We start from the raw sequence: 25,489 nt of genomic DNA on the forward strand, positions 1-25,489 counted from the left end.
CACAAGAGTATAAGTCTTGGGTTGAGCCGACTTTAGAATATGAGACATGACTCAGGATCACGCGCTAATGCCGATAACAGATCGCAGGTCGCCAGAATTCGACCGGGAGGACCGCAGAGGCCTATGGAATGGTACGGGCTAAGATGCAGGTCTTACATAGATAGTCTAGACAGCAGCCATTGTGACTAGTCATGGCCCACCTGGCCTGGTTGAATTCTGGCAGCTGATGGATGGTGCGGGTTTCATACATGCAACCAGGTGTGGTCCACGCTAGTGTGGCCCACCCATTTTGGCTCAAGGCTGATATTTGTTATTTCCCTTCACCTAGGCCTATCCAAACGGATAGCAGGGCGGTCAGCAAGGTGGGCCCATTGTGGATAGTGGTCGGGTCCACTAAATGGATGCGTGGATAAAAAAAATCATGCATTGAGGTGGGCCATTAATAGGGAAAGAGAGAGATAGAGGGAGAGAGACGCGTAGTGGAAGGGAGCTCCACCACTATAAGCTCCCTTGAGTTACAATACATACATGAATCATGGTGGGCCATTGGCCGTAGAATCCCATTCTCGGCTCCCAGCGCCCATTCGCCAGGTTCCGATCATGGGATGCTACAAGGAGGATTTTCAACATTAGTTTGATTCGTAATAAGCATAACCAAAGGCATAACCCACAAACAACAACCAAAAACTCCATCACATTTCCACTATGATCAAAAACTTTACAAGTACAATGAGCATAAAGGGAAATACAATGATGATAGACCAAAAGCTCCAAAATGATCTGCCACGCGTCCAAGCCTCAGCGCTGCTGCGATCTAACGTCACCTGCACGCAACGGTCGTGCATAAGCTTATAGAAAGCTTAGAGGGTGGTGAAAGTGTATGCTCAAGGTGATAATGCAGCTATGCAGTATCAGAGTAATGCGGAACATGCTGATGAATGCCAAGAATACCATTAGCCGTACCAAGGCCATGCGGTGCAAAGGATGATGTCGGCCATACCAAGGCCATGCCATGCGAAATGCAACTCAAGCATACAAATCCTCGTCTAAGTCCACATATCGATACAGCTCAAAATCTGGAATATCACCGGGGTCTAGTACACTCCAAGCCAGATTGCTGCCCCATCGCACGCAATAAGGTGAGTGGAAAAGACCTCACTATCCGCCTGCCAATATCGAGCTCGGCCCGTCAATAGCGGACCCATTCCTCGAGCTGGTCAGACTCAGCCTAGCTTTGTCCTCTACTCTCGGGCGGGTAAGGCCACACCCCCTTCCAACCGACCACGACACAGTGGAAAGCGCAACCGTCTGGTAATCGGCACTCAGCGCTCATGCACCCACTCGGTCTAGACGTTGGAGCAACCTCTTGGTACCATAAGGGTTTAGGGACTTTCACCCGGGATATCTATAGCACCCCATATAGAACAGTATTTTCGGTATCCAATCATGCCAACCACGATATGCTCATGGAGGCTACGGCCCTGATGTCGCTAGGGCGTACGGTAACCATATCACACAATGCGAATGCATGAATCACACTATCCGGTCATGCAGCAATCTGCGCGTATCGTGCGCTCATGTAGGCAACACCCCCTATCCCAATCTACGCGAAGGCATATGCTATGATCAGTCATTTCTCATATCAAGCATACATATGATGCATATGATCATGAATCATGGAACTAAATATGTTATATGGGATGGATGATGTTCATAACGAAGATGGGCCTAGACGGCCTACACATTACACGCATGGGCCCTAGGGAAAGTCATAATGCGGACATTTAACCAACACTATACTTGCAATGGGGACGTCAAACCGCCATTGCTCCCAAGGTATAGCCCGTCGTAAACATCATTACATAAATCATGATGGGATTGCACATTGCAATGGACCTTAGGTATATCCCATTGGGCCTTCAATACATCAAGTGGGCCATATCATATGGGCCTCATATTCATTAAATGGGCCACATCAATGGGCCGCACCAATGGGCCTTATGTGCATTGCAATGGGTCATAACCCGCGGGCCTTAGAATGCATCGAATGGGCCTAATCTTATGGGCCTTAGAATGCATCAAATGGGCCTAATCTCATGGGCCTTATGTGTATCAAATGGGCCACACCAATGGGGCCCCAAATGTACATCAAATGGGCCTCGACCCATAGGTATATCAAAGTGGGCCTCAACCATGGGCCACAAGTAAGCTGAGATGGGCCTCCCACCAGCAGAAAATTATATATAATATAATATATAATTTATATGTATACTACATACAACATTATATATAATATAATATTATATATATATACACACACACGTACACACCCACACACGCACGCACACCCACACACAAACATCACAGTGGGCTCCACACCAACATCACAGTGGGCTCCACCGTCCGCCTGGACGGTGGCAGCAAAACACGGATATCACTGTGGGCTCCATGTGGGGCCCACCATAATGTTTAGACTCCATCCAACCCGTTGATAAGGCCATGTATACCTAGATGAAGGGTGAAAACAAATTTCACCCTGATCCAAGACTTCTGTGGACCCAAGAAGTTCATAGGTAGAGGTTCAATCCCACTTTTTCCCACGTAGTGGGCCACGAGATTTAGATCATGCTGATTTTGGAGTGGGCCCACTTGAGTGGCCCACCCAATGAATGGGTTAGATGACGACAAAATATCAAGGTGGGACCCACGGTGAGCCGTGGGTTCTACTGTCGCCGCTCGCCGGGGCCAGTGCGTAAGACGCTTCTTCTTATCGACAGCGGCATTCTCGTGATGTATTTTTTTTTTTTTATTTTCAGTTTTTCTGTGGTTTTCGCAGGTGGGGTCCACATCTAAACAATCCACTCCGTCCAATGGCCCTCCATAGCTCCAGACAAGCAAAACAAGCCCAATATTGGGCATATTTCACCGTATAAAAGCAATAGGGAAGGTTTTAATGGTGAAAATCACCATTTGCTACGGTATGGCCCGCTAGAACCTCGGGTTGACACCATTTTTTGGTTCAACGCCTAAAATGAGGTTGAGAGGAGAATGGACGGCGTGGATTGAAGACATACATTAAGGTGGGAACAAAATGAGTGGGCCTCCCCCATTGGCTTGGAACCAAGCCAATATTTGTTTTTCCTTCCAACAAACGTCCAGCGTCCCTGGACGCTGGACTTAGCATAAACATTAGAGGTGGGCCCTGCTTAGGTGGGCCACCAAGTGGGGTATGGTGTGGGTACAATACACACAAAGTGGGCCCCACTTGAACATGGTTTGGATAAAATATATGTCTCATGGTGGGGTCCATCAAGTGGGCCACACAATCATATCAAGATTTAAAAAAAAAGATAGGGAGAGAGAGAGAGATAGAGAGTGAGACCCACGTGATGGAGGGACCCCGGCACTATGGGCCCTCCCTTGCACTAAATCATACATCAAGTGGGTCCCATTACATGTGGGCCCATTAAATTAAAATCCAACGGTGGAGATCCCTTCTCCACTAAATTAGACGGTCTAGATGACCCTAAATATGCAAGAAAATAAACATCATGATGGGGTCCATGGAGAATGGCCCCATCATGGAATGATCATGATGATCCAAGTGGGCCATTGGCCACATCTTAGGGTCCAAAGTGAGATCCAAACCATTGATCGGTTGGCCTCACTTGGCCCATCTTAAAAACATCAAAAACTACCCTATCAAAGCACCCACCGCTTGATCTTCTTGCTCCCTTGGCTTCCTTAGCTCCTTGTGCTTCTCTTTGATGGAGGAAGATGAGAAATGGATGGCTAGGATGAGAGATCTAGGGATGGAAAGGTGGGCCACACTTGCATTTTCTCACCATGGGAGGGCTTGGACGTGAGGCTCTCTTGCTTGGATTGGATTTTTGAAAAAAATGAAGGAGAGAGAGAGTTGTAAAGGGAGAGAGAGAGAGGGAGTGATGGGTGATGGAGTGATGGATGGGAGAGAGAGGGATGGGTGTAAGAGCTTCTTTTTGACTTTTGTGGCAAAAGTTGTAAGAAAGGTAAGGCTTGTGTAAGAACTTTTTGACTTTGGGGCTTGCTTGGGGAAAGGTGAAAGGTGATGTGTCCTTTATATGATGGGATTGATGGGTTGATTGATTGATGTGACACCTTATAGAGATTCCCTCGAAATTTGCACGCGTAGCATTTTCCTCCCACCGAACGCTGGCCCACATCTCCTAACCACGGTATCGCCTCAACGTACGATATTTCCCTTCACCTAAGCCTGTCCAAACGGACAGCAGGGCAGTCAGCAAGGTGGGCCCATTGTGGATAGCGGTCGGGTCCACTAAATGGATGCGTGGATAAAAAAAATCATGCATTGAGGTGGGCCATTAACAGGGAAAGAGAGAGATAGAGGGAGAGAGACGCGTAGTGGAAGGGAGCTCCGCCACTATAAGCTCCCTTGAGTTACAATACATACATGAATCATGGTGGGCCATTGGCCACACCTTGGGTCCAAAGTGGGATCCATACCATCAATCGGTAGGCTCCACTTGGCCCATGCATCAAAATCAATGATCTAAACCTATAAGCACCCACCTATTACACTTATTCTTGGCTCCTTGGAATCCCTAGCTCCTAAGCTTCCTCTTTGATGAAGGATGATGAAAATTGAAGGGCTAGGTTGAGAGTTTTGGGGGTAGGAAGTGGGCCACACACTTGGCTTTCTTTTCTCTCCTTAGAGCTTGGAAATGGTAGAGAATAAGATGAGATGGAGTGAAATGAGAGAGGAGTAGGGTTGTGTAAGAGGGATGGGATGAGAGGAATGGGTGTGTAAGAGATGGATGAGTGAGAGTTGACTTTTGGATGAGAGAGAGATGGGTGCCATGCCTTGTTGGTAAGAGAGTGATGGGCTAGGTATGGGTTGTACTTGATTGATGGATGTGATAGGTTGGGTAGAGATTCTCTCAAAATTCACAACGCATGGTGTTTCCTTAAAGTATACGTGAGCCCACAACTCTTGACCTAGGTATCGCATTGGTGCGCAAGACATGGCGTTGGAACCGTGGCGATGGCACGGTCACACTGGTACAAGTCTCGAGTCGAGTCAACTTAGATCTACAGGATACGACTTAGAGTCACGTGCAAATATCGATTATAAGTCATGAGTTGTTGGAATTCAACGGGGAGGATTGCGGGAGTCTAAGGGATAGTATGGATTAAGATACGGGCTTTACATTACATATTTAAAATATATTTGAATGAAATAAAATTAATTAAACATCAAGTCATCAGTATTCAACAATATAGTTAACAGGTAAGAAATAATAACAAAATCAACAAACTATTTATTTATTATTGTAGAAAATGAAAATATAATTTATAAATCATACTCATACACAAACAAAATAATGTTAAATGCTATATACATTGATATATTTGCCATTGTGGCATTTGATCACCACTACCATCATCATTGGAGTCATTTTCTTTTTCTACATATACTTCATCTTCATGTATTTCTTTATCATCTGTATGTACTAATACTTCATTAACATCTAATGGTTGATTACTTGATCATTATCTTCACTTTCTATCTCCTCAATCTTTTTCATGAGCCGACTGTTACTTCCCCCCTCTTTTAACTTCCAGCGAAAGTACCTTCTCCAGGTATTGATCTGTATTAACATCTTTAACTTGGATCCACGTCACCTCCTCCCCAGTAAAGATCTAGTCCTCCATTTTTACGAGCCACTCATTATCTACATGCAGCTCATCTAAGCATATAGGATCATAGAAACCAGGCCATTCTCGTCTAGCCTGCAATTGTACTCACAATTTCTGATTATATTGGATGAATATCAAGTCTTTGAGCTTCTTTTCTTCAAGATGATTCATTTTCTTATTACAAATCTTTATGAGAAAAGGTGCATTAGGCATTAGCTTACTCAGATTTGGACTTATTTATAAATTATCCGAAACTATAGCATTTTCATTTTTTTTCCAAACCTACCACCTCGAACGTATTCCAATTGTGCTCGTAACCGCTAGTAAAACACGTGAGTCCAAGAATCCTCATGGCCAACTTCTTTAGAGCTGGATCCTTCCTATTCGGGTCCACTCCACAAGTCGTCCACTAGTTAGCTGAGAAAAACACTTTAAGTGTTAGACTTTGTAGTTTACTTTAAATCATAAAAAACTATTTGTAAGAGAGTAAGAGTATAAGAGAGTAAGAGACATTATACTACTTATCAGACAATTTCATTGTTTGATGCCTGATGAGTATATCCCTTGAGAATATGCCATCATTATTTGTATAGAAGTCCAATATAGCTGAGATCTTGTCCTATTCTTCTCTATATGGAACCATTTTTTTCCAATATATCAATAAATCCAACCATATGTTTGGTATGTGTTTCTACCGAATTTGCGGAAGTGAATAAATAGGTTGATTTAAGGATGTCAGCAGCTAAATAGAATAGAGATGACATTTGCTTTCCCCATTTTCCATTTATAATATTTAAAATGGGTCTATAATTATGCTCTCTATAGTTAAATTGGTCCATGATTTTATTTCTTTCCCTCTCCATAACATCAAATATATAACCTATTGGTAGTTTCTCATCTCCATCCACTAATCACAACATAGTGACTAAGGGTTTAGATGCTTTTAGTGCCTTTACTACTTATGTCCAAATTTTTTATGAAAGCATGATTTGTTGAACTTGCTTCCCTTCAGCCTTTTTTGGCTAAGACTTATTTATCTAATCGTCCAACACTATAAAGCTTTTAAGTTCTATTTTATTTTTTATTTTTTTTAATCCAATCATTATAATGTTAGGATGACTATAGCGAAATAGGTGACTACTGGACGTAGCAAGTTACACCCAATGTGTTTTCTCATTAGATGGAGAAGAAGAGCGTGCTTGTACATAAAGACAGTATTCTTCTAGCCTTTGTAATCACGTTTAAGAATAATCTAAATATATTTTCTAACATAAGATCAACACAATGGGTTGTATAAGGGGTCCAAAATAAATAACGACTCTTCTATATAAGAACATGATTAGCAGGTGCATACGAGGATACGTTGTCTGTAATTACCTGGACAACTTATTCCTCTTTTACTTCCTCAACTATATTATTTAGTAATTTAAACAAGTATTCTCTAGTATGAGGATGGCCCGATGCATCCATGGACTTCAAAAACATTGTCTCAACTGGACAATTCACTAGAAAGTTTATAAGAGTCCGACCGGATCCATTCCATCTATTGGCCATGAGTGAACAATCATATGTTTTTTTACGATTTCTTATATTCAACTATAAACGATAGTATATAATCAACCTTAACTTTGAGGCACTCTCCCTCATTTTATGATATAAATAAGGTTTAAGCCCATGTCCAAATTAACTTATTACCTTAATTGTAACTTTAAAATTTCTCATTTTAACCGTATTAAAAGCAATACCGACTTGCTAAAACCACTTAATGTTATATTGAATATTGGGTTTTCTATCTTTCTCTTTATACTAGTTTTCTAATGTTTTTGAGTTGATCCTTTGTCCCGACCCATTTGGTCGACCACATCCTTGGGGTGTGGTTTGCTCCATCTATCCATGGGCTAATGCCCAAGAGCTCTCTTCAAGGCTGGTGGTGGTCTAGACCGGCCTGTCAATGTAAGGGTAGGGCTAACTTCATCTACATTAGCTACATTTATATCATTGTATGCATCTTATTTCATAAATTTCTTTTGACGTAGTACACTATTACATCTCTTTTTCGATTGTTTATTTATAAACTCCATGATCTCCCTTCGAATATCTGGAATAATTTTCACATGCTCTTGCATTTGACCATGGTGTATGCGCAAGGTGTTGCTTGTACCACACAATGCCACTGGAACTCATATACTCACGTAACTCACATACTATGTGAGTCTTTTTCATAGTAATACAATAGTGCCCATACTTTAAACCCAGGTTATTCGACTTAGGTTTCAAAGAAAAAGACTAGGAAGAAGACACGATGTATTGATTCTACTTGTTATAACTTGTAAAAACTAAAAACTAAAGACTATAGTAACTAAAGATTAGATAATAAATGAGAGAGAAGGGAGGGGGAGGGAGGGAGGGAGGGAGAGAGAGAGAGAGAGAACTACACTTACACACTTCCACTAGTACTCACAGACTAGTTGTAGTCTTGTAAAAGAGAAGAAAAGGAGAGACGAAAAATAGAAAGAGAGATAAAATGTCAAGATAGGGAGGGAGAAAGAGAAAGAGATATATAAAATAGAGATAGAGAGAAGGAGAGATACACTTACACACTTACACTTGTAGGAGAGAACAAAACAAAAAAAAAAAAAAAGAAGAGAGGAGAGTTTCACACTTACACTTAGATTGGAAGAGAGAGAGAGAGAGAGAGAGAGAGAGAGAGAGAGAGAGAGAGAGAGAGAGAGAGAGAGAGAGAGACGTAGTCACTTACACACATACACTTGTAAGAGAGAACAAAACAAAAGAAAAAAAAGAAAGAAAGAAAGAGAAAGAGAGGGAGAATAGAGACTTTCTACGCTCTAGTCTTTAGTCCTTGCAGTTAAGACTTGAGAGTCTTGAGAGTTGAGACTTTCTTCATAGGTCTTGTCTTGTACTTGTCTACTTGTAACTTATAAGTAATTAAGCTTGTAGCTTATAGATTACACTTGAAATAAAATGTAAGAGAAAAAGGGAAAAATGTAGAAGTATTATGTATGTAGAGAGAATAAAGAGAGAGAGAGAGAGAGAGAGAGAGAGAGAGAGAGAGTGTGTGTGTGTGTGTGTGAAATAGAAATGTAGAAGTGGAAATATTAGAATGTATTATGTCTGTAAGAGAGTGTGCTTGAATCTTGAACTTGAATCTTCCTTGAAAGTTCTTGAATCTTGATCTTGAACTTCCAAGAGAGAGTGAATGTGTGTGTGTGTGTGTGTGTGTGAGAGAGAGAGAGAGAGAGAGAGAGAGAGAGAGAGAGAGAGATATTAAGACCACTTGAAAGTAAGAAATATAAGAGAGAGAGGGAGACTAAAACCACTTGAAATTAAGAAATGTAAGAGAAGAAAAGAGTAAGAGAGTTTTTGGTGTGAGACTATTGCAAATGATGAGGTTTGAAAGTCTTTTTATAGACAAAAGTAGTATTTTACAAAAGAAAAAAAGAAGTGCTAACGATTAGATTTCTTACCGTTGGCCAATATGCGATCGCATATTGTCTCATATGCTACATATGTGATTGCATATGTGCCAACATTACATATGCAATCTGCATATGAATATGTGTATATGTGATTGCACATGACAACACTGGTTCTAATCATAAACAAGAATTTGGTCTCGCGCTTCCTTTTGAATAAGGCAGGTTTAAAACAAGTTTATTAGTCAGACCAAATCATTATTATAAAGAATAATCATTTGTTGGAAATGTTTATACAAATCATGAAAACAACGTGTTTAAGTTGAATGTTGAATGGAATAAAACTTCTCTTACTTACATGGTGTGCACTATCTCTTTGTGGCATGACAAAACTAGGTCATGTGAATGTTAAATCCATTAAAAACATAACTACTTGTGGAATAATTCTCACTTTAGGAGACAATGAATTTGAGAAACACAAATATTATTCAGAGTCTTTGGTAGGTAGAAAACCCTTTCCTAGTGTAGGAATGAATTATTAGTTAATAGGATTAATTAACTTTGACATATGCAATTTTAAAGAATTTTTTTATTAGGGGAGATGAGAAATATTTTATTATTTTCATTTACGATTATTTCAAATATATATATATATATATATATATATATATATATATATTTGTGTGTGTATGTTAATATGTAAGAATGCAACACTTTCTAAATTCATAATTTTAAAAGCAAAGTGGAAAATTAATTGAATAGAAAAATCAAGATCCTTAGAAGTGATTGGTATCACGCCTCAAACTCGAAAACCAGGCCCACAAAATTCCCGACCATCGAAGCCGGTGCTGACAGCCTCTGTAGTACCCCATTCTCAGCTTCCAGCGCCATATGCCAGATTCCGATCCTGGGATCTTCCAAAGAGGATTTTCAAAGTACATTTGTCTCATAAGAAGCATAAATACAAGTATACCCAAGTCACAAAGGCAACATCATCATCACATATCCACTAATATAAACACTTGGATTCAATGCTGAAAGGGAAATACATATGTCAAAACCAAAGCTCCAGAAGTCCGCCGCACGCTCCAAGCTCAACGTTGCTACAATCTAACGCCTCCTGCATGCATCTATCATGCATAAGCTTATAAGAAAATATAGAGGGTGGTGAAAGTGTGTGTATAAGGTAAGTGCTAAGTATGCAATACAATGCCATAAATCATACAGTATCAGAATAAGAGGAAATACTGAAGATCGTGAATCATACAATATCAGAGTTAGCAGAAATATACTGGTAAGTCCATGAGTGCCATCAGCCGTACCAAGGCTTTGCGATGTAAAAACATAATAAGCCAATATCAGATGCCGAGGATGCAATGCAATATGCGGTGCGAATGGAATGACCAAGCTTGAGTGTGAAGTCGGGATGATAGTACGTAATATCGCAAGCTATGGGGTCTATCACAAAGGACTTCTATCCAAACCAGTCCCATACCTAAATTTGGATAGTCAGACTCAATGTGGTAGACTCCTGATCTCTGGTTAGTCGTGCACCCAACCGAAATCGTGGCCATACAAAGGTACACAATAATTAGTTGCGCACCACCAGCCCGAGTGGATAGTGAATGATTGAATAAATGAGTATGCAACTCCTACTCAATAAGTCCACATATTAGTACAATTCCTCTATGAGAAATCACCGGGGTCTAGTACACTCCAAACCAGAGTGCCACCACATCGCGTGCAATAAGGCGAGTGGAAGAGACCTCACTATCCGCCTGCCAATATCGAGCTCAGCTCGTCGATAGCGGACCCATTCCTCGAGCTGCTCAAACTCAGCCTAGCTTTGCCCCCTCCCCTCGGGCAGGTAAGGCCGCACCCCCTTCCAACCGACTACAACATAGTGAGAGATGGGCCTAACGGTATACGGCCCTCATGCAGCTACTCTGTTCAAATGTTGGAGTAACATCTAGAACCAGGAGGGTTTTGGGACTTTCACCAAAGGATATCTATAGCATCCCATGTAGAATAGATTTCTAGTGTCCCATCTGGCCATCCACGATATATCTATGGAGGCTACGACCTTGATGTCACTAAGGCATACGGTAATCATAATCACACAATGCGAGATGCATGAGTCACACAGTCCAATCGTGCATCCATCTTGCGCATATCATGCGCTCATGTGGGACAACTCCACTTATCAGGGAGTCCCATGAACAACCTATCCTATGGCATAAGTAATGGCCAATCATATCTCATAACAAACATGCAGATGATGCGTATGAGCATGTATCATGATGCTGTGTTGTCACATACTCAAAATCGGTATCGATAACCGGCATCGATAAGCAACTTATCAAAGGCTTAAGGGAAGGCTACAATGAGGACATTTAACCATCATTGCCCATCAATGTGGACATTTAACTAACATTGCTCCCAAGGAGTGGCCGATATAGAGCCAAACATATGGTGGCCCATGGTCTCGCACAAGGACCTAATATACATCACACTGGGCCATAAATACATTACATCGGGCCTCATCAATGGCCACAATTACATTACAACAGGCCCCATACAATCTCAATGGGCCACCTATAATCATAATGGGTCACATACAAGTCTTAATGGGCCTTACATAAGAGTTTCATACATCAAGTGGGCCGCATCGCATGGGCCTTATACATCACATCGGGTCACATTACATAGGCCTAAAATACATTATTATGGGCCGCTCACATGGGCCTAATACACATCACTATGGGCCACTCACATGGGCCTAATACACATCACTATGGGCTACATCACATGGGCTTAACACACACCACTATGGGCCGCTCACATGGGCCTAACACTCATCACTATGGCTGCATCACATGGGCCTAACACTCATCACTATGGGCTGCATCACATGGGCCTAACACTCATCACTATGGGCCACATCACATGGGCCTAACACACATCACTATGGGCCGATCACATGGGCCTAATACACATCACTATGGGCCGCTCACATGGGCCTAATATACATCACTATGGGCCTAATATACATCACTATGGGCCACATCACATGGGCCTAACACACATCACTATGGGCTGCTCACATGGGCCTAACACTCATCACTATGGGCCGCATCACATGGGCCTAACAGTCATCATTATGGGCCACATCACATGGGCCTAACACACACCACTATGGGTTACATCACATGGGCCTAACACATATCACTATGGGCCGCTCATATGGGCCTAATATACATCACTATGGGCTACTCATATGGGCCCAATACACATCACTATAGGCCGCTCACACGGGCCTAATACACATCACTATGGGTCGCATCACATGGGCCTAATATACATTACATGGGCCTAACACACACCACTATGGGCCACTCACACGGGCCTAACACTCATCACTATGGGTCGCATCACATGGGCCTAACACTCATCACTATGGGCCACATCACATGGACCTAACATACACCACTATGGGCCACATCACATGGGCCTAACACACATCACTATGGGCCGCTCACATGCGCGTAACACACATCACTATAGGCCACATCACATGGGCCTAATACACATCACTATGGGCTGCTCGCACGGGCCTAATACACATCACCATGGGCCGCTCACATGGGCCTAATACACATCACTACGGGTCGCATCACATGGGCCCAATACACATAACTATGGGCCTTGCCCATAGGCTACGAGTACATCACAATGGACCTTGCCCATGGGCCTCAGATTCAAGCAGATGGGCCCTATCATATAAGCCTTAAATATAAGGCAGGTGTGCCTTATTACATGGGCCTCAAAATACAAGGCAGGTAGGCCCTATCACATGGGCCTCAAAATGCAAGGCAGGTAGGCCCTATCACATGGGCCTCAAAATGCAAGGTAGGTAGGCCCTATCACATGGGCCTCAAATATACATCATGATGGGCCTCATGGATGGGCCACACTAATAGGCCTCAAGTGGACTTGGACCACGCCAAAAATAATTTCAATGGTTGTAGGTGTAACATGTGTATCACTATACACTATCATTCCATGGGGCACATGGCCCACTAATGATGATCAGCACTGTCCAAACATTGTCCAAGTAAATCAGCACCATCCAAACATTGTCTACGTAAATCAACACCATCCAAACATTGTCCAGCACCGTCCAACACTGACTGGATGGTGTGGATTAAACACATATATCATAGTGGGTCACACCGTCCCACACAGTGGACGGTGTGGATGCATAATACATACAGCAAGGTGGACCCCACCTCCCACATCAAAACAGATGGACGACGTTGATGAAACAGATGAACGGCTTGGTTGAAACACATACAACGGATTTCAACACTTACTTCAGGTGTTCCCACCATCCTATGGATGGTGGATGGTGCTGATAAAACCCCAACACATACATCAGCAAGTGGGTGGGTCCCACGTCCTCTGGATGTTGAGGATACAACACTTACATCATGTGGCCCAACTATCCATTGCTGGACGGTGGTGGATACAACACATATTTCATGTGGGTCCACGTAGGTGTGGCCCACCCACTATATTATATATATATATATATATATTAATACTAATTATTATTATTATATTGATCCAGAACTCCTGTGATGTCTATAGGTTTCAATGGTGGACGTTCAATCTCCTATCGATTTCTGTAGGGTGTTCCACCTGATAGATTGACGGTGTGGATCAAAAATGCATCATGGTGCACCCCACATAGCCTGTCAGATGGACGGCATGGAAAATAGCACACACATCATACGGTGGGGTCCACACGCATGCGTCCAAGTAGTCCAGCACCGTCCAGATGGTCTGGACAGTGTGGATGAAACAATTACATCACGGTGGTCCCACGCTGGCAAAACAGGTAGACGGTGTGGGTCCAAAACATACATCATGTGGGCCACGTCATATGGATGGACGGTGTGATATAACATATACATCAAGGGGGCTCACAGAACTTACTGATGTCAATAAGCAGCTTAGTTACTGGCCATCCAACAGATGGACAGCCTAGATATAAGATACATGCATGAGGTGAGCCATGTCTAAGGATGGATGGCCTGGATGAAAAACGTACATCAGGTGTCTCACCTCCAAATGTATAGCAAGGGAGGGGTGCTGGCCCACTGTCAGTAGCACGGACGGTGCTTCTTGCTGCAACGTGCAGGCCACCCAAGCCCTGCACGTCCAGATGGACAGTGCAGGATACAATACATCAAGGTTGGTGCACGTAGGTGTCCCACTCAGAGTTTGGATCAAGCAGATATTTGTGGTTTGCCTTCATCCAGGCCCGCTAGACGGTCCGGGCAGCAGCCTGTCCAGCGGCCTGGCCCATCTGGCCCATCCAAATCATGGCCACGCCATGTACGGACAACGTGGATTCACGCATAGATCATGGCAAGGTCCATCGTCCAATCAGCTGGATGGCTGGATGAAACACATTCATCAAGTGGGCTACACCGCATGGCCACCTGCTTAAATAAAGCTGGTATTTGCATCGTCCCTTCATCCAGACTGTCTAGTCCATCTGGAGTCTGGATTGATCTTAAGTGGACCAACAATCCAGGAAAAAAGGGAGAGAGAGAGAGAGAGGAGAGAGAATGGTGGAGATGGGAGGGACCCTGCCACTATGGGCCCCTCTTTAATATAAGGCATACATCAAGATGGGTCCCACCACAAGTGGGCCCTCAAGTAATCAAATCCAAGCAAAAATACAATTCTAAATCCTAGAAAGACACCCACCTTTGAGATCTTCTTCCTTCTTCCACCAATGCGTCCTAGAGCTCCAAGGGATGCCATTCAACGGTCAAGATGAGATTTAGAGGGTTGGGATGGGGGAGATGGTGCATGCAATGGGTTGAAATGGGGTGGAAGCTATGGACGTCCAAGTTTGTTAATGGAGAAGGGAAATGGGAGAGAAAAGAGATGTAAGGAGAGAGGGATGGGTGTGATAGGTGAAAAGGTGAGTGATGTGTACTTGACATGTAAGGGTGTGTAAGAGAGAGTTGACTTTGGGGGGGTTGCTTGTACTTGACATGATGTGTACTTGATTGATGTGATTGATGTGATGTTCTCTTAAGTTTGCAAATGCACGGCATTTTCTCGAACTAAGTGTGGGCCCGCATCTCCTGACTTGGGTATCGCCTCAGCGCGTAATATATGGCGTTGGAACCGTGGTGACGGTGCAGTCGCTAGGGTACAAGTCTCGGGTTGAGCCGACTCTAGAATATAGGATATGACTCAGGGTCGCGTGCAAACGCCGATAACAGATCGCGGGTTGCCGGAATTCGACCGGGAGGACCGTGGAAGCTTATGCAACAGTACGATCTAGGATACCGGTCTTACAATTGGGGTGGTGAATACATTTTGAAGTATTTTGATAATTTGTGTGAATCTAATAAAATTATTTATAAATTTACTTCTTCCTATCTACCTCAACAAAATAAGGTAGTAGAAGGTAGAAATAGAACTTTAATTAATATAGTAAATACAATGTTTCTTAGTTATACTCTCCTACTTAACTTCTTGTAAGAAATTCTTTACTTTGCTTACTATGTTCTAAATAGAATACCTACAACCGGATCTAGCATAATTCTATATAAATTTTGGAAAGATAGAAAACCAAATGATAATTATCTTGTATGGAATTATGCCATGTTAGTCTTACATATCCTAAAATGCCTAAATTAGGAGCCAAAACCATTAAATGTGTACTTTTAGGGTATGCATCTCATAGCAAGACATATAGATTCCTAAATACTAATGAAAACATTATAATTAAATCTATAGATGCAGAGTTTTTTTTTTTTTTTTTTTAAAAAAAAAAAAAATTTTAAAATATGTTTCCTTATAAATTATAGAATAGTGGGAGTCACTCAAATGAAAGTCCCTCTTTTATAAAATTAAATGAATTAGCTCAAATCTTGTAGACTTAGAAGAACCTAAGTCTAAACATGAAATTGGGAGAAGTAAACAACATAGGATTGCAAAGAACTATGGTCCTAATTTTCATATGTTTCTAGCCCAACTAGAATGTGGCCATGTGGCATTCAAAGAGCTTATGTTCTTATATGATGTCATCTTTTGGAAAGAATTGTCACAGATGAGATAGAGTCCATTAGGTTTACATGTGAAAATTAATAGACCTACCTCTTGGGGAAAAAACCTTATGTCGTAAATGGATATTTAACCAGAAACATATGGTTGTTGGCTCAGTCAAGAAATATACAAGTAAATTAGTAGCCAAGGGTTTTAAACAAAAGGTGTAGATCACTTTGATACTACTCTTCAGTATCTAAAATGACAACAATTCGAATTTTAATCACCATTTCTTTGATTAGTAACCTTTTAATTCGTCAAATGAGTGTTAAAATGACCATTTAAAATGAAGTCGAAGAAATATACATAAATTAATATGAAGATTTTGTTTAATCAAGTCAAGAACATAAAGTGTATAGGCTTTTAAAGTCCTTATATGGACTTAAGGATGCCCCTAGGAAATGGCATGGAAAATTCTAGGTTTATTTTTAACGAGGGTAAAAGATGCTTTTATTCCAAGGTGTCTGAGAACTCTGCAGTTATGGATTGTCTATATAAAGATGATCTATTAATCTTTGGTGTGAATCTAGAAATAAAAAATGAAACTAAAACTACTTGTTTTTTTCATTTGATATGAAAGATCATGGAGAGGCCGATGCAATTTTAAGGATTAAAATCATTCGGAATGAAAATGGTATAATATTAACCCAACCTCATTACATTGAGAAGATTTTAAGAAAATATAATCATTATTATTGTAATCTCACACGTGTGCCTTTCGACCCAGCATGAAACGAGAATGTAACATTGGAGAAAAAATGTCTCGAACTGAATATGCTAGTGTTATTGATAGTCTAGCTTATGATAAGAATTGCATTGGCTAGACATTACCTATGCAGTAAGTAACGTAGATATCCTAATAATCCAAGTTACATAAGTTGGATTGCAATTTATAGGGTCTTAATGTATTTTAAAAGGACGTAGGATGTACTAATTACCAAAGATTTTTAGCTATAATTGAAGGTTATTGTGATGCAAATTGAGATTGAGATACAGATGATTCCAAATCTATTAGTGTCTTTATCTTCATTGTAGCTAGTGGAGTTATTTCGTGAAAAAATAAAATAAAAAAATCTTATATAACTCATTCCACCGTGGAATCTAAATTGGTTGCTTTGGCAACAACTGGTGAGGAGACGGAATGGGTTAAAACTCTATAATTCATATATCCTTTGGGGTGAAACTGGTACTGTCCATTTCTATTCACTATAATAGCTTAGCAGCTATAGGAAGAGCCAATAACAAATGTTATACTAAAAAAAATCTAGACAAATTTGTTTCGGGTATGGTTATGTAAGACGACCATTGAAAAATGATATTATAAATACTTTGAATTGAATTGCCAATAGTCCATTACACTCAGCAATGATTATCGATATCAGCTTCCTTCATGACCCCTTCCTATCTCTTTCAGGAATTTAGCGAACAATCGGCTAACGGGACCGGTACCTGACCTGGCTGGAATGCCTTCTCTCAGTTTTGTGTACGACATTAGCATGGAAATTCCGATAAATTGAATGCACCAAAAATTTCTAATGGTATCTTGGGCTGCTCGAACTAATGCCTTGGTTTTTTTTTTTCCTCTAGGGACCTTAGCCACAATTTCTTCGATGCATCAGAAGCTCCAACCTGGTTCTCAACCACACAATCTCTCACCACTCTGTGAGTTTGCTAAGTATCTGTTTTGGAATTCGATAGCGTTCCTAAAGCTAATCCATCTCACCCAAGAAACCCTTTTTTGCTGATGGGTGACCAGAGTCCTGGAATATGGAGCACTTCAAGGTCCAGTCCCGCGAAAACTGTTCAGCTCTCCACAACTGCAGCAAGTGTAAGCATTTTGGCCACAACGATGATGTATCCAAGTCGATTCCAATTGGTCCAATCTTGCCAATTTATTCATTTTGAGTTTGTGACAGGAGATTGAAGAACAACTCATTCAATGGCACCTTTGACATGGGTGAAAACATCAGCCATCAACTCCAACTGGTAGATTTGGAAAACAACCAAATTGCCACATTTTTAGTGCATCCCAGATATGAAATAACACTAGTGTGAGAACATATCTTCATGCACCATCTTTTTTGTATTCGGGATTTAAGTATACCATGTTCTAAAACCAGTTCCTCATCTATATGAGATCTTTCTCTCAATGAATGGTTGCAGACTTGTTGGGAATCCACTCTGTATTCCCTCTCAGCTCTCCAATGATAAGTATTGCAGGCACCAGCAATCATCAGCAACAAACTATTCAACCAGTCTGGAAAACTGTGGCAGTGCATCATGTCCCCCCAATCAGAGTCTTTGTCCTCTGAGTTGCAATTGTGCCTACCCATACACTGGAACTCTGTACTTTGTAGCACCCTGTTTCAGCGACTTGTCCAACAACACCCGATTCCAGTCATTGGAAAGGCGCATGTGGACGGTACTCAACCTAACTCCAGGTTCAGTATCTCTTCAGAACCCATTCTTGAACATGTATGAATATCTCGAGGTGCACCTGGAACTCTTCCCATCCACCAAAAAGTACTTCACCCGGTCAGAGATTCAGATGCTCGGGTTCGATCTCACCAACCAAACTTTTAAGGCACCCTCAGAGTTTGGACCATACTATTTTATTGCATCTCCATATACTTTCCCAGGTAGGAACTCCCTCCTTTTATGCGAAAGAGAATGTGAATAATTCCTCTTTTCAACGCATTGAGAAAAATAAAAATGTTTCAGATGGAAATGGAGGGACTTCAAAGAGTTCAGGCGTAGTTATTGGGATAGCTGTTGTTTGCGCTGTTCTGGTTCTCGTGCTTATGGGAATGGGAATATACATCTTCTGGCAAAAGAAACGGCCTGAAAGAGCCATAGAATTAACCAGACTTTTCGGTAATGTGTAAAATCTGATACTAACCATATTAACTGCAAAATGCACAATCTCAAGAAATTGTAAACCATCTAATCAGTGCTTGTTTGCCGTGTCACAGCATCTTGGGGTCTGAGCAGCAAGGACATCGGTGGTGCACTACAACTAAAAGGTGCAAGATGGGTTTCTTATGATGAACTCAAAAAGGCCACCAACAACTTCTCAGAAAGCAATGAGATTGGATCGGGCGGTTTTGGCAAGGTGATCCATTCCTTGGCAACTCATTGTTCACAAAAGTTTCAGAATCCATTCTTCATGTATCCAATCTTGTGCCTAATATCCTCTTTTGTTTAGGTTTATCGAGGTAAACTTCCAGGTGGGAAAATTGTGGCAATCAAAAGAGCACAGCAAGGATCCATGCAGGGTGGGCTCGAGTTCAAGACTGAAATTGAGTTGCTTTCCAGGGTTCATCACAAGAACCTTGTCAGTCTTGTGGGTTTCTGTTTTGAGAACGGAGAACAGATGCTGATCTATGAATATGTTCCAAATGGAACACTAAGAGAGAGCTTGTCTGGTAAGTTCTCAAACTCCATTTCAGATCAAGCGGCTTTCCTTTATCCTCATAATTGTGGTATTCACCCATGTTGCTGCAACTATCAACTGTAGGGCGGAGTGGCATCGATCTGGACTGGAAGAGGAGACTTTGGATTGCTTTAGGCTCAGCAAGAGGATTAGCTTATCTTCACGAACTCGCTGATCCTCCCATAATACATAGAGACGTTAAGTCTTCTAATATTCTTCTGGATGAAAATCTAACTGCCAAGGTTGCAGACTTCGGCCTGTCAAAGCTACTATCAGAAAGCGGAAAGGGACATGTTTCTACTCAAGTTAAAGGCACATTTGTAAGTATTTCTGTTATAATTGTTGCACATTGTACTTCTTTATTTAGAGTTCACATAAAGTTGTCATTCTGTACTGCTTTTGTGATGCTTTGAGTGTTTTGAGTACATACACATAGAACTCTAGCTTGGGATCTAGGTTTCAAAACTCAAAACAAAACAAATTTCAAGATAGAGTTGTCAAAGAAATTGAATTAGTTTTCCAGGTTGAGTACACACATGGAGAGAGTTTTTTGTGTTGAGTACACATAAAGAGCGTGATAGAGGCGTGCCTCTTAACTCTACATACATCACTATGACCAACTTGTTGCAGGGTTATCTTGATCCTGAATATTTCAGGACTCAACAACTTATGGATAAGAGTGACGTATACAGCTTTGGTGTGGTTATGCTCGAGCTGATATCTGGAAAGAATCCAATAGAGAAGGGCAAGTATATTGTTCGGGAGGTCCAAATGGCAATGGATAAAAATAAAGAACATTGTGGTTTGAGTGAGATAATGGATCCTTCCATTCATTATGAAACCAATCTCATTGGTTTTAGGAGGTTTGTGGAGCTGGCCATGCAATGTGTCGAAGAATCAGCTGTAGACCGTCCAACAATGAGCAAGGTGGTGAAGGAAATCGAGACCATACTGCACAATGATGGACCGAACACAAACTTCGCTTCTGCGTCTTCGTCTGCTACGGACATTTGGGTCCATGACGTGTTCTCTGCACAATCCTCATAATGAAACTCTACCAAAAAAGATGAGAATCATGATGCTTTCGACTATAGTGGTGGGTACACATTTTCAGCCAAAGTCGAACCCAAGTAGTACAACATTTTTTATTTTTATTTTTCTCATTTCTTACTGTGAATATTTTTCTCTTATTTGCTGTATATGTTGAAGGAAATCCTATCGCAGAATGAAAACCGCACAACCATCAAATGGCATTGTATTTGTGCCCTTGCATCTGAATTGTTTCTCTTAAATAGAACTAATTTCCTTTTTTGTCCCGCATAATTGAATATACCCTACCCTATCAGGATAATGAAAGGAAAATCCCAGCAACAGAGTTGATACTTTTCAATTTCCTTGTAAAGGCTTCATTGCAACAACCTAGACAGAACATGTCAACCATCATCATTAGTTTACTAGCACCTATTACATTTTTTTAGTTCCACAAGGATGTCACAGTAGTTTTTATTGCATGAATCATGATCAATATGAATTAGTAAATTGCAACACATTTCCTTCCACAATAATCAATGTTTAGTTCGACTTTCAAAATTTCTGATGTATTTCATGCATTAACCTGTTGATTTGAAATTTAAATTGTCTTTTGTTTATGCTATTTGGGTGCCTAGTCGCTTCAAAATCCTTTCTTTATATCCTATAGAAATGTTTCTTCAAGGAAGCTGCCCCATGGCCTTTTAATGCAAGATGTGGATAACCTTTTAGCAGCCACTACTACAACCCCAATATAATTTTTTAGGTGGTGCTTTGATCTTAAATATCCATTGAACCAAAACAGGGGAAAATCTAAATACAAGGGAGATTTTTTTCTTTTTTTGTAACGAGATATATTCATACAGGCATTGTATAGGCAAACACAGGGGCTTCTTCGAAGGAAACAGATTGGCTACTGATTCAGCCACTAGCGAATGGCTAGTGGTTGGTGCTATGTGGGCCCAACCATGATGCATGTGTTTCATCCATGCCGTCCACCCAGTCTTCCAGATCATTATATGGTAAGAGCCCAAAAATTAGGTTGATCCAAATCTCAAGTGGACTGCACAGTGTTGATTGAGCGTCCACCATTAAAAACTTCTTGGGGGCCACAAAAGTTTTGGATCAAGCTGATATATATATTTTCCCTTCATCCAAGTCTGTATGACCTAACTAACAGGTTAGATGTCAAATAACCATTACAGTGGGCCCTAGGAGGTTTTTAATGATGGACATTCAATCACTATTGTTTTCCCATAGTGTGGTCCACCTGAGATTTGGATCTACCTAATTTTTGCAATCAAGCCTTAAAATTATCTTTCAAAATTAATGGACGGCATGGATAAAATACATACATCATGGTAGGGTCCAAATAGCACTGACAACTAGCCACCGGCTAGTGGCCGCGTGACTAGCCAACAAAAAATTCAAAGTGGAGTATTTATGGAAACAGAGTACCAATTCCCCTGCGAGCAACGGTGGTACCGAGCAGATGTGGGTCTCACATGATGTGTTCCGGATTATCTGATGCGTCGCCTCAATTTGTCTTGAGGATACAAAAATTAGCTTGATTCAAAACTAAGGTAGGCTACAGGGTACAAGATGACAGTGGACACCCTCCGTTGATTTGCATGGGCGCCCACCCTGTTGTGTATGTATAATCAAGGCTGTTCTCGGACCCCTCATCTGTACTTGATGAAGGATCAGGCCAAAAATCAAATGGATTTGCGAGTAGGGATGGACCTGATGAGGTTGATCACCATCTTCCTTAGGGGATAATTACTCCGAATTCACATAGCTTATCTGGACTCCTCATGAAATTCATCCAATCCATGAGGAAAATTAGGAAAATATAAATAAATTGTAATAAATTCAAAAATAATTTGATAAATGATAAAATAAATTTACAATCCTTTAAATAGTGATATCAAACTTAGGAAGAAGTTTTACAATCAAACTTCGACTCAAACTACCTACAAAACGTGAGTTACTATGAATAATAAACTTACCATTTATAGAGATATGCTTGATGGTCATGATTTCTATTAGACTTTATGGTTTTCGGCCAAAAATAGTGTCCAATTTGGCCCAACCACGTTATTCTCTTAAATTTTCTTAGTCCTTTTCATGTTGGAAATGACTCCTAAAGCTCAAAGGATCAAGAGTTATGATTGAACTAAAACTTATTATAAATAGTAAAAATGAAATTAAAATGGACTTTCGACCATCGATATGAGGGAATCTCACATATCCGGTGTGGGCAACCCAACATAACAATTTTTATTTTTATTTTCAAGCTAAAGTAGCTTCTCGTACCCCAAAATCATATGATATATATCGAATAAATCATTTCGGTTTGCGAGATACGCCTGCTTTAAGGTTTTGACGGTCCTGATCACTTCTACCTACGATTAGGCCTTTTCTAGTCTATCTTGGCCTTAAAAGTGTTTGCAACCTGCTGTACATCATTTTGCAACTCAGGTGGCCCGAGTGTCTCTTTCTAAGTTTTGTTGTGGTTTTGGTTGAGAGAACCCTTTAAACCTCTGAAGTTAAGCCCTCGCACAATTCTTTCAATGACTCTATAAACTTATGTAGGATTCAGTGGTAACACACCCTACAAGTATCCTTTGAGTGTCTAATATAATACCGGTTTATATTGTGTCCAGCATGCTACACCAATCATATTCAAATGTATCACAGTGGATTCCTGTTATGAGAGGTCTTAAATCTGAACATGGAATAGGGTTTGATGCATTGACCACCCTGGTCGATCAATTGAACAACCCTGAATTATACAAATTAGTCTCTAAACAATTTTGGACGATCTCGATCGATTGAACTATCAGGTCGATTAATCAACCATATTCAGAAAATACATGTAAACTCACTGGACTATTTTGAGCATGTTTGATCAATCGAACATAAGAGCTCGATCAATTGAGGAGCATAGATCGACTGTGCACATGATTTTGAGTAATTATGTGATTAGTTTCCTGTTTCGGGTGTTATGCTTATATATATATATATATATATATATATATATATATAGGTGTAATTGCGGCATTTGGGTATGCTAAGAAATTCCAATCGAGGCTTAAACATTTGTAGGGTTTGGGGAGGTGAAAATGAGGGTTTTCCCACATTGTAAATGCATCCATTTCTTGTACTTTCATTTCCATAGTGATTTGTTGTCACTTTGTGTCGTGGTTTGTTCTCGTAAGGGTGTTCCACTTAAAAATCATGTGTATGTATGCATACTTTGTCTGCATTTCCTTGATCCTTGTGTGACTTGGATTTGGAGTTTGCTTTTGCGGTTTCCCAACAAATGGTATCAAATTAACATTGGGATTCGAGTTTGGATTTATATCATGACAATTAAGGGATTAAACGTGAAGTATGAAATGTAGAACTTCACTGGGAAAAATAACTTCGAAATATGGAAGGTGAAGATGATAGGCCTTCTAGTTTAGCAACGGCTGCAACATGCACTCTTTGGTGTAGAGAAGTATCCAACGTATATGAGCGATGAAGAGTGGGAAGAGTTGACTAAAAGGGTGAAAACCTCGGTCCAACTATGTTTGGCAGATGATGTCCTTTACGATGTTCTTGACCAAAAGATCACCACAAGAATTTGGATGAAGTTATATAACTTGTACATAACGAAATCGTTGTCAAATTGTCCGTATTTGAAAAAAATTATATAATATGAAGATGGTTAAAGGGTTGTATCTTAATGATCACATTAGAGCATTAAATCAGATCCTTTTTAAATTGATGAGTGTAGAAGTGAAGATTGTTTAGGAAGAGCAAGCCCTAATTCTGTTGAACTCTTTTCCAGAGTCTTATATAGCTTAATAGACACTATATGCCACAGTAGAGAGATCATTAATGTTGATACTGTCATATCAGCCCATCAGTTAAGGGTGTTGACAAAGAAGGACAGTGGTGTAGGTTCTTCTACAAATGCATTGGTAGCTAGACGGTCGTCGATGATCGATCGGGGCCGCGGCTATATGGATATGAGCAAGGAAATATCCTTAACTCATACCTCAAGTTTGGTTACGATTTAACGATCGAAAAGCCACAACTTCGCGAAAGATCGGAAGGTCTATTTCACTTAAGTTTTAGATTTTAGCCTAGGGGATTTATGCGTTGCAAGCACTTGGCTTCCGACCCAAGTTGAGACGTTCTAGGCACTTTCTTGGTTCACCACCCGCGATGGGTGTCAAGCCCAGTGAGAAGGACATTATTCTATAGTTTTGGAACATATGGCCTACTAATGAGTAGTCTAGAACTCGTTTGGATAATCATGTCATTTCTGAAATAAATTTGGTATCAAGATTTTTTATGCACAATGATTAGGGTTTAGATTAACTATGTTCATAGTGTGGCATATTTGTAATTAACAAAAATGACGATTCGGTTGTAATCACTCTAAACCGTTAGTTCATAGGCGAAATGGAAAATTAGGTCAAATTGGTTTGTTAATTAAGATCTGACCCCTAGTTGTCTCGACTTTGGGTAGATCTTTAATTTAATTATGTCCGTCTTGATTAGTCAGTGAGAGGTCGGCTAGATTTGGGCCCTATGTGAACAAATCACGAGGCTAAACTCGATGCTTAAGTGATCGGATGAATTCGTTGGCTTTCTATGGTTGATTAATCGAATTGTATAGTTCTTTACTAGTACCACCCATGTATAGGCTAACATCAAGGGTCAAGTGTCAGTAAGTGACAATGTAGGATAGTTATATATAAAATTT

The 25,489-nt window shown here is 40.7% G+C and overlaps 1 pseudogene; it reads left to right on the top strand.

Moving 5' to 3' along the window:
* LOC131223714 (leucine-rich repeat receptor protein kinase HPCA1-like) overlaps nucleotides 1-20,970 on the top strand; it is a 54,769-nt pseudogene extending 33,799 nt beyond the window's left edge.
* The last annotated feature ends 4,519 nt before the right edge of the window (nucleotides 20,971-25,489 follow it).

The sequence above is a fragment of the Magnolia sinica genome, chromosome 13 (assembly GCF_029962835.1).
Source record: "Magnolia sinica isolate HGM2019 chromosome 13, MsV1, whole genome shotgun sequence".
NCBI classification, from domain to species: Eukaryota; Viridiplantae; Streptophyta; class Magnoliopsida; order Magnoliales; family Magnoliaceae; genus Magnolia; species Magnolia sinica.